At 32.1% G+C, this 12,266-nt stretch overlaps 1 pseudogene; it reads right to left on the bottom strand.

Annotated features, from left to right (window-relative positions):
• Positions 1 to 7,610: 7,610 nt before the first annotated feature.
• LOC128184598 (uncharacterized) lies at positions 7,611 to 10,527 on the bottom strand (annotated as a pseudogene).
• Positions 10,528 to 12,266: the final 1,739 nt, after the last annotated feature.

Here is a 12,266-nt window from a genome sequence, read left to right as displayed (position 1 = left end):
CCGGACCTGGTTTAAGTTTTTGTTGCAGGTCCTGTATCTAACTTATTACTTGTCCTGTCTTTACCAAACTTGCATGGATGATGCATCTGGATCGACCTTCGATCTACTTTTGGACTTGAGTGACTTTGATGCTGAATCTGGGCCATGAATTTCAGATGTTGGAGGAGGTTAAGGTTTTTGAAGCAGGTTAAAGTTTTTGTTGCAGGTGCCCTTTGATAGCAATTTCTAAGTTACTACAGGTCCACACTTCACCAAACATGCACGGATGGTGCGTCTTCTGATACTGATGCACCTGACAGGCTTGAATGCTAATTCTGAGCCAAAGGTTTCAAATGCTCGATGAGGTTAAAAAATTTAGATCTACTTTTGGACTTGAGAGACTTTGATGCTGAATCTGGGCCATGAATTTCAGATGTTGGAGGAGGTTAAGGTTTTTGAAGCAGGTAAAAGTTTTTGGAGCAGGTGACCTCTGTTGATTATATCTAAGTTATTACTGGTCCTAATTTCACGAAACGTGCATGGATGGTGCGTCTTATAATACTGATGCACCTGACAGGCTTGAATGTCGAATCTGAGATAATATTACTATTTCAAACCTGTATAGTTTTATAAATTTATGTAATGATATGATATTGTATTTATTTTTTTGTACATTATGACATGATATAGTTTTACGATATTGTTATGCAAAGTATTGTGTATTATGATACAATATTCTATAATCTGATATTGTATTAAATATGATTTAACACATGACATTGTTTCATATTATATTGCAAAATATAATATTGTATTATATTATACTATATTGTATAATATAATAATATCGAATCATATGATAGTGTTTTATATGATATTGGTTTATGTAATATATTATCATATCACATTAAGATGCATTATGATATTTTAATATATAAAATTGTGTTATATGATATACTTATATGGTACGATATTGTAAAGATAAGATATTGTGTTGTATGACAAAATACAATGTTGTATCAAATTATATTGTATAATGTGATACAATATTATATGTACATCAAATATGATACATTATCATACAATACAATATCATACTATATCATACAATATAGTATCATATGTTACAATATTGTGATGTATTATGTGATATGATATTCTATTTGTATTTGTATTTTATATCTGTATTGATAAACATTGTATCTTTTAATGCCGTATGAAATAAACATGTGATTATAATACAAATTTTATATATGACATACTATATTGAGTCAAAACAATATCCATAAATAACCAAGATAATAAAGTATAATTTTAATATAATATGATAAAAGTGGTTTCATAAAGGTGATGCCTCATAAAGATGATGCATCGTGTCGGCGAGCTTTGTAATCTGTGATTACCTATGTTTTTATTTCGACTGCAAACTTTTTTTTCCATTTTGGTTGTTTGATTACTAGCTTTAAGTGACATTAATTTTAATTTCCTTTATAGTTAGGTTTTTTTTTTTATTTTTACATATTATGTAATTTTAATATTTCAGACAAAAGTCTTTCGACTTTGCCATAATAAACTTTTTAAGGACTATATACTGTTTGATCCTTAAAATGGCCCCTTAAATGAACATCGTCATTTCACTGTAATTCTTTGTTTTATTTGTAAGACTATACATTTGAAGTGTTTTCATACTTTTATACTTTTAATTTTGATTTTAGAGCCCCCAATTTAAAATATGAAATCATAAAGTTGACCTTTTCCCACCATATTCGCATTTTTAGCATAAAACGGCTTGTTTTGAAGCAGTTTTTCTTTAAGGAAACATTGAGCGACAAAATATTTTCAACAAAGATGTATCTCCCCAGTACTTATAAGTGACTAACAGTTTGTTCTTGTTCGCTCTATATTTCCCATTTAAAAAAGTAGAGAAAAAAATGTCAATTTTTTTACTGATTTTGATTTAATTATAAAAATAGCGTCACTTCTGACGTCATATACTGCCAGTGAGTGCATATAAATCAAATAAATAGGTGAAAAACGTATTTTATGTCAACTCTTTTATAAAACTACACAACAAATTAATGTATCCGAATCACTTTAAAACTGGCGAATTATGGGGGCCAAATTTGACTAACATCATATATAGTTTTTCATTGAATAATCATCATGTAATACAGTATCCATCCTTGTTTATTAAGTACTCTTTAAACTCTTTTGATATGTTGCAGTGCAACAGACTTGTGAGATTTAGTTTATGATAAAGAATAATCTAATTACAAAAATACAGCATGCTTGGGTTCTCATTTCTATTCTCAATGAAATTCAATCGATATTTCCTGAAAAAGAAAAATATCTTTTACCTCTTTTACTTCAACATTGCGCGTTTTGGTTAACAGTAATAAAGGTATATAGAGACAATTCCACAAAACAGAAACTGAAAAAGAGATCATCTAAAATCTAAAGATCAAAACTATGTTTTCTCAACATTCACAGGAACTGTCAAGTTTTCACGTACGAATGTTTTAGAAAGCACAAATGCTTATTGATTTTGGCAAGCACCGGGTAAGCTGCTTAATCTATTTTTATTAATTTTTATGTGGTGTGTGCGTTGTTGTTAATCTTTTTTAATCAATTCTTTTGCAAAGCATTGTATTAATCTACTAAAAACAGCTTAAGTGCTAAAATAACGGACACGCCTAATTCCGGAAATATTTTGATTTGAACAAAAACAATCCGAATAAAAGATTTTCTATAAAACTTAACAGTATATTGCATTAGTGACGGAAATGTCGAAACTAGGCTATTCATTTTTCCTGGTTTTGTAATTTTAATGCCATATTCTCCGCAGAAGGGAAGAACATCTCAATAAATTGGCATACAGAGGTGTTGGGGAAATTATATTAGAATCTCTTGATACACCACTGATGTTGAAATACTGAATGAGTTGGCCTGCAGTGATTGTCTAGAGAATATATCACAATAGCTATCAACATCTTAAAAAGCCGACTCTCTTGCAACATTAGCTTAGCTGATTTAATCCATCTCCCGATGAAGCAAAATACAAGTTCATTGATGCTCTCCAAACCCCAAAAAGAAACACGCTTATTGGAAAACTAAAATGATTTAAATGAAAATATTCTAATAAGCAGGTTCAACTTTAATTTAGCATTAAATATTGCTTAGTACATAATATACAGGGGAAAACAGGTTATAAATGTTCATTTGAATTTCCAAAATTCCATTGAAACTACTGGACCGAGAGCCTGTTTTTATTTCTCAATAACTTTTAAAATGGAATTAAAACGAAAATCAAGTCTTATGGGCTATAATCGGGTAACATTAATGCCAAAGGACCCAGGTTTGCTAATGCAATCTCATTTGTGATTTGACCCATTTATCACGTTTGGAAAACGACCTTGATTTATCAGAAAGATGAGTAACTCCATGTAGTTTTGTCATATTTTGTTTGAATTCGGTATTTCTTGACTTTAATCACGGACCGCTGTTCCCGATTGGGATCTTTGTGCATGTTAGTGTCTTGTTTTTGAATACAAAACTCAAAATTTTCAATGATTGAGTTACGGGCATCTTTGTTTATCCGAAAAGAATGATAACAGAACAAAATCTTTATTAAAAATTCAAAAATGGTGTATTTATAATTTTTTAATTTGATATATATCTTTTCTTATAAACAGTGTTGTTTGCAGGAATAATTTATGTTAAAAATAAAAACATGATCTTGACATTCAATCTAAAGTCACGAACAAGTATTCCAAGATCAATATTCAGTTTAACATTATTCATAAAAATAATGTATTATATACTTTATTAAAAGAGATTATAGGCATTCTGAATACGAGGGTCAATCAAAAAATACGAAGACAATGTGGCTGTCTATCATATATTTTTAAAGAGAGTCATACTTAAAAGATTAATCTGTGCACCAACACTAATGTTATTGATATGCGAAGTTTTAGTCCATTTGATGAAACGGTATTTTTGTTACCCCTTTTTAAAAACAACATGTTTTGTCACCACGGCGCACGGTAACGTTCAAAACACGACGTCAAAATTAAACACGCACAGGTTATAGATATACCCCATCTTCATATCACGCTTAGTCTCTTGTGCCTTTCTCCTTACAATTTAAAATGGCACTTAACCACTTAACATCTTACTTGCACACATCTGTTCGAGAATCATAAGTTAGTTATTCAAAGTTTTCATTTTCTAACCGTTTATCTCTTAGTTTACAGCAAGGATAACCCTAGAAGTCGGTTGACGTTACTTATTTTTTTTTACCAAATATTTACAGATATTCTACTCTCTTTCGGACTGTTTTATATTCAAAATACAATTATCACCACCCCCACAAAATTTATTACAGTTAAACACAAACTTGCAAATAATTGTTGACTTATTTTTTGCACCATTTAGCATTTTCACAGCTTGCGTCGGCTTTTTCCTGGGTTAAATCCATTTTGTTTGTACCTCTCGTTGCGCCGTGACGTCCGGCGACGTCGATGATTTTAGTCAATTTTAAAGAGGACTATCTGTCTTTAGTTACTAATATCTGTTCGACAAAACAATATATCCTGTCATTGTTTGGAACTTTGAATACCAAGACAAAACTTAATTTGAGGTTTCAATATCATTTGTTTTTAAGCCCAATTTTAGAGATATTACTTTCAACATTATATGGATTATTGTTGACATTACACAAATTTTGACCGTGCGCCGTGACCTCATTTTTGCAGGATTAAATTCTAAATAATTCTTAGAAATAAAGGAATTTATTAACTTTTTTTCTTGGAAACTGTTTGAAATTGTTGCTAAATTATGTCTACCAAATTTAGTAATGATATGACGTTAAGTAACATAGCTATGACAAAAGTCTTCGTATTTTTTTATTGACCCTCGTATATTTGTTTAGTTAAAAATGACAGTTTAAGGTGAGGGTTACGGTTCCAGGGAGACCAGTCACAGATTATTATAATTGTGAAGTAACACTAACTACCCTTTAATTCAGATATAACGACAAGATTTTTATAACATAATAACTGATTTCAGTTTATTGCTTATTTCGCCGGGTTTTTCTTTTACAGTGAAAAAATAAGAGGACACAATCAATCTCCAAAAAGAACGATGTCCGCAACATATGGTTTTAAATACCATTTCGGAAACCCCAAATTACACATATATAAAGATAAGTTTTTCGTAAAATCAGTGAAAACGTTTCGAATAAAATGTTTTCGTTTACATTATAATAATCAAATTATTAAATTATTGCATTAAATTTTATATTAAAATAGTTCGTTAGAAATTAATTGAAACGAATTATGACATAAAAAGTGACATTATTTCCTATCATTTTAAGCATATATAATCACTATAATAGTCATATAAAAATGTACATATTTTAACAAAATTATTTACGTTTCATTAAAATATATCCCACGATAAGTCATGCCTAAACAAACATTGTGTTAAAATTTCAAGCATCTGCGACAAATGGTTGCTAAGAAATCTTTGACGACAATTTGTTTGAATATTGTGGATAAAAATAAACAAAGTCCTGTTTAACAGGAAGTTGACTTCCAATTGGTACAAAAATATACCCCATGATATGGCATGCCTAGACAAATAATGTGTTAAAATTTCAAGCATCTGCAATAAATAGTTGCTGAGAAAAATGCAACAAAATTTTTGTCATGCATGGACAGACAGACAGACAGACAGACAAGGGTGAAACGGTAAACCCCCTTCTCCTTCGGCGCAGGGTAATAAATAAGCGCAAACATCAAAGAGAGAACTGCTTGATCCAAACCTCACTGCTTCTGACTGTCATTTATAAACCTGCGATCGTATGGGTAGGACGAACACAGTGCGTGAAGTATCTGCAATGCAAAAGTGTCCACGATGTATGGACATTTTCCAAACACCAGAGGAAGTGCTCGATCATGTTGGGCGTAAACACGACAAAAGGATGAGGTGCGAGTACTGTCACTACACAACTGAGAGATCAGCAGACATTAAGAGGCATTGTGAGCACCGCCATTTTGCACACACTCCTTTAGAGAGACTTAAACAACAGATAGATGAAGACTCTACTACCCGGCGCCACACTCAGCCTACGCCTGTATTTAATCCCAAGATGGACAAGCCGGCCGCAGATCATCACACAACAAGAACAACAACACTGACAGTTTGTACCTGTAATGCCTACAGATGATGCTCCCTCAATGAACCAAAAACTCAAGTTTGTAATACCTTTAACAACTTTCTTGTCAATGTAACAAACAATATTGGAAAAGATTGTGTTGATGTAAATAGCAAACATCCTAGTATTGTTAAAATCTGTGAGAACAACAAAGACAAGAGTAGTGGTGAATCGTTCTCTTTCCATCCCGTGGACAATAAATTTATAAGCAAATGTATTAACAAATTGGAAATGAAGACAGCTACTGGTATTGATGGTATTTCGGATAAAATTGTCAAACTTAGACATGAACAGATTTTGAACCCAGTGACTAACATAGTAAATTTTTGTTCATTACGAAATGTTTTCCCAGACCGTATGGAAATAGCACAAGTGGTTCCTCTTCACAAAAAGAAAACAAATCATGAACTTTCAATTAACCTTTTGTGGTTATAAAACGGGCCCGGCAAAATCATTTAAATTTTATAAGAAAAAAAGTATAGTGAAGCCGCAAACCTTACCTTTTAAAAACAAAGTATCTTTTGTTACCGTAAGAGTTAAGCTTAGATGCATTTTACGTAGCACATCTTTTTATCAAGCGTCATTAAAAGAGTTTGAAGCCAAAAATGTGGACATTTTTATATTTTAGATCTTGATCTCATGATATCGTCCAGTGATAAAGGTGGTGGAAAAAAGTATTTCTTGATAAAACTTATTGCGTCATATTGTTAATAAAAGAACCTGAGGAAAATGCACAACTATACATTAAGGGTTTTATCTACAGTGACATTCTCTACAGGCTTCATTCTCAAAAGATGAACGCAAGAAAAAATATGGACAAGTTTTCGTTTTATTTATGTTTAACAATGGTGTTTATAACAGGTTAAAATGACATTTGAAAACAACTAGAATATGGCATCTCTCTCTCTCTCTCTCTCTCTCTCTCTCTCTCTCCAAATAATTTCCATTTGCATAAGATACAATGCCTCTACGTTATAATTGGCATAATAAAGTTTACAGATATCAAAATCCGGTTTCATTTGGATTGAGTGTGATGTTACCTGATAATGCGGCTACATATATTTTAGTCTGTCCCAAGATTTTGCCGCACATTTGGATGATTTTAATAAAAATACACATACATGTGAATGAAATGATGTTCAAATAGATGAAAGAAAAAGTAACACATATTTACACATAAACATGTTTCCCACGTAAAAATTAGCAGGAACGAAAGAAGATTTCTTACGGAAATTTATAATGGGATATGTTGACAGCTTTCCTCCATTGGAAGTATTAACTAGGAATACCTCGCAAAAATTTTCAACGTTATCATCATTTGTTGCAATACAAAGTCCCCGAGGACATCACCGTTTTAAGCCGTTTGTTGAAAACTGATAAGCTAGAGGTGGCGTTTTAAATAAGAAGTCTTGAGAAGTGTTCATACTTTTGAATGAGCATCGTTTGAACCCTGAAGTATTAATAAATATTGCATAATTAAACAAAATATGAATCGAGGATATCTTGGGACATAGTATTGGTGTAAATTGTATTTGGTGGCAAGTTACCAAGGTCGATGCAACGTGAAAATATTCATTAAACAATGCACATATAATTACTCTTAAATTGACAAATTTCTTGCTGAGTTTCTCTTATCTTATCAAATCTTGTGTAATAGGAAAGCAGGAATATTGAAAACATATGGCTGGACCGGAAATCGAACCCGGGACCCCTGTAACTCTAGCAGGAGCTCTACCACTGAGCTATCCAGGCTGATATACACAGACCATATAGCCCCAACTACTACACTTCATTAAAGTAGCAACATCACTCGACACCTTAAAAAACAATGCAATGTTTAATCGTTGGTGACCGTTCGATTGTATTATGCGCCTGTAAGGTGGCACATTTTATCTTGGGCTATAATGGTATCTTAAATTTCAAACAATTGTTCAAGCATTTGATCCTTTATATAACTAAGTAAACAAAAATATGCTAATATAGAATTACTTGAATTCTTATTTCCATTCAATGTACATTGTTACAAAAACCACAATAATTTATTTTATTGAACTTGTCCATTGACAATTTTTCATTTTATTTAAGAACCTAAAAGCAGGTCTTCAAAATGAGATGCAGAATTGTTTAAAAAGAAACAAATTTGAATACTTTGGCAGATAATACATTTTTTTCTGTAACCGAAAAGTTGACTGTCTTTGTAATACATTTCAGAACAACCAGAATATAAACTATCGTATCAATCTTTTATGACTTGTGCATTTCACGTGTACGGGTCTGATACTTTCTGATTTCTCTAAAAGTTATATTTAAAACTATACTTATTCGCAAAAGGCCAGGGTTCATATTTTCATTCATCCAGACCAATGTCTTTGCATGTTTGGCGGCTCTAGCAAACATTTCAACGGCCTTTGAAAAATTCTTAACTTTTGTATGACAAATACCGATCATGTTATAAGTCAGAAACGACTTGTCATTGTGTTCGTCATCGTGCGATATGACAGACAAGTTTGACAGAGCCTCCACTTTTAGGTTATTGTCACATCGCATTTCAAAACATAAAAACCGTAAAAAGTACAAATAAACCAAAGCTGGCACCCATATCACTCTATGTTCAGTGAAATAGATCTCCATCTCTAAGTTGATGGCCGCCGGCCATAGGAAGGTGGATCGGATAATTTCAATGTCGGTCATACATCCCTTCCTCATTTTCAAGAATAATGGGATAGACTCTTTCAAGATAGCATCTTGATAAAGCTTAAGACGACTCATATTGTTTGCAAGGTTTCCATGATTTCGACAATAAACAACGAAAGGCCTTATTTTAAGAAGTATTGCATCTGTAATTAAAATGCATTTCTTTGCGTTTCCATGGCAGAAATACAGAGTAGCATAGGCGAGTTTTCCACTGGTTACATCTTTTGAGCATCCAATTTTAAGAAAGGCCTCTGATAGACGGAGAAAACGGTATTTTTCTATATTTGAATCTAAATTTCGAACAATTCGATGAAATATCTTCCCAGCAGCATTAGCTACCCCATAATAAATTTGATTTAAGAAACTGCTTTGAAGATCGCTTACATTCTCGAATAAATATGAAGTTTCAAAGATCCTTAGAACTCGAAGGGCTTGAGAAAGAAGTATTCTGCTAAAGTCTCTAATGTTTGAGAAGAAGACACATTCACAAGCGCTCTTGAAATAATCTGAACCTACGTCAACATCAATATCAAAAGGTTGAGGATGATCCCCCGATATCTCTTTTTTAACAGTTTTAAAAGATGAACATCTTAATAACTCTCTTAAAACTTTGCCTTTGATGATCAAAAGTCTTTCAAGAATTCTAGATTTCTGTAACGGTCTTAAATTTTGATCAATGAGGTTTCGCTCTGGGATGAAATAGTTAGGAACACAGTCCTTTCTGATCCAATCCTCTAGTTGTGTTAAACATTCGTGAATGCTCTCTCTCAAATTTCCCGCGCAAATGAAGTTTGGTAATTTGTCCTCACACATCCAAAACATCAGTGTTTTGATCATGTATGAGGACACAACCCCTCTGCATCCATCATAATTGTTCAGTCGTTCATGAATAAGAATTCTTAAGATCTGATAGAATTTAAAAAGACAGTGATTCATAGAATGTACTCAAGTACATTCAGCAACGGAAAAACAGAGTTGCCATTCTAGATGTCTTGATGGAGATTGTGATTGGCCAACTGGGACACAATGGCAGCCATCACGTATAATTTTATCCAACGTTTCCTGTGTTGGCCAACATCGTTTTCTGTTCCTTGTGATCCATTTCTTGGCAACTTGTGGCCAGTCAAGGACAGGAAGCGCGCACGTGGTTCTCTCTCTATCGTTTACAACAACTGGTCCGCCTGATTGAGCATTTGTGGACGTTAAAGACAAACACCTATACATAAACTTGAGACTTGAAAAACATATTTGAGAGTCACTGTTAGGATCATATAAATCATCTAAAAACACTGGGCCACTGCTATATCTTAAGAGGCAATACTCTGGATTGACAAACTCAGCTAAAAACACTGATTTGCTTCCGAGTGATGGATTCCATTGGGATTCTTCAGATAAAACGCACGTGTTTTTGAATATCACAAATTGGTCAGATGCACCTGTCCGATAGCATATGCCATCTCCATGAGAACCGACAAGTTTCATTTCAAATACATCCCCTCTGCTTGAAATTTCTAACCACGTTTGATGAGCGGTTCGACGTATGTCGACAAATTCCTTAAAACCCATCAAATAATCACACCTTTTCAACAAATACAAACAACCGTCGAATTCAAGTTGCTCATCCATTTTGGCATTAACTGCACCTTAAATGTGTAAAAATATATTTATTTGTCAGTATATAAATTCAGTTTCATATTTTGTTTATATGTAGTTATATAATTTTTGAAAGAATAATTCAATAAGTGGTTATAAAAGTTTTTGATATAAAATATTGTTTGTTATATTCGTCTCAAATATAATATGTTTTATATTTGTACATTCATTATACCTGGGTAAGAGTATGAAATAATGATAAAGGGTGCCCATAAACATTAAGAAAACAAAAAATGTACGCTACAGATGTCTTTTGTGATTTTGTCTATGTGTGAGATCCTAGACACTTATTTCTAATGTGATTAAAGAGGCTGTTATTTGCCACAATATGCTATTTCTTACTTTTTTTAAAAATACTTTTATATAAGTTAGAGCGTGTTAGAGTTATTGCCGTGACGTTGAATCATACCGATGTATATAATCGATATGATGTAATATACGTATTATATTATATTTAATGTTCGCTACTTGATTGATATAAAGCTTTGTCATAGAAGACGTTATTGAGCGGTGTGTGTAATAATAAACGCATGGTACAGGGATAGTTTCTAAAATATAGAAATGTACGATGAAAGATTGTAAGAAAGAATATAATTGCTAGCTTCCAATATAGTTTTCATACCACATGACATACATGTACTTGTATATATAACATTGGCGAACACGGTCACGGAATAATGATAAATAGGGATACATATTGGAAGCTGCTCAGTTGAAACAGTAGGGAAATCACCTTTATAAATATGAATATATTATTGATAATAAGTAATTTGATGTTTCATTCATGTGAACAAAACCAAAATGTATACGCGACCAGTAGACAATCGAACAAAAACATAAAAAATGTGAGACAAAAGTTCGTTTATAAATTGTTTAATAATAGAAAAATGCTTACCTTCATAAAAAGGGGCTTTATTTATACAATCAATATTTGTAAAATTTTACAGCAACTATAGTTTGCCAAACTTTGCAACTGTTTCAAACACTAATCTCAGGCACTGTTCAAAGTCGGCCATATTTTCGTTTCAATAGTGACACTTTTTCTGTAAGCTCTTTATACAGAACATCGGAAGGAAAAGACGCAATAGCTTGTCACAGATTAACATAAAATAGATTTGGGTGTGTAAGTGCAGCCTCCCTGTTTCAATTTGATTCAGAATTTTAAAAAAAAAATTGTGTAATTTTGACTACTTTAAATCTTTTTCAATTGTTGTTACATTCCTATATTTTTTTTACTTTTGGATTATCTAATCTGTACATCAAATGTAACAAAACTTGTTCATTATAAGTTTGTTTATCATTCATTTTAACTTATTTATAGGACAATAAACACACTTTGCAAACTTAAAAAATTACCATCAATGATATTCTTTTTTCATTATATCCTGTACATTTGTGTGTAAAAACATAAATATCACGTCAATATCAATCAAATATTTTTTAGTTTGTTGTTTGACTGCTTGTTTGCAATGCAACAATCATATGCATTTTGGTATTTCTCTACAAAATGAGTTACAGTCTTGAAAGGCGACATATGCTTTATATATGGGTAGTTCCTTTTTATTCACGGTTTTGTTATATATAATAGTGTTTAAAATAACGGCCTATATACTTTTGTATGGCGAACTTTAAAAAATTATATTTGTGGTAAACATGTTTTGTGAAAAAAAATTCATATCATATTTACTGTTGTTAATTATGTTCTTGTGTGAGTTTGACATGG

This window comes from Crassostrea angulata, chromosome 5 (genome assembly GCF_025612915.1).
Source record: "Crassostrea angulata isolate pt1a10 chromosome 5, ASM2561291v2, whole genome shotgun sequence".
In the NCBI taxonomy this organism is placed as follows: domain Eukaryota; kingdom Metazoa; phylum Mollusca; class Bivalvia; order Ostreida; family Ostreidae; genus Magallana; species Magallana angulata.
This window is presented reverse-complemented; position numbering and strand designations above follow the sequence as displayed.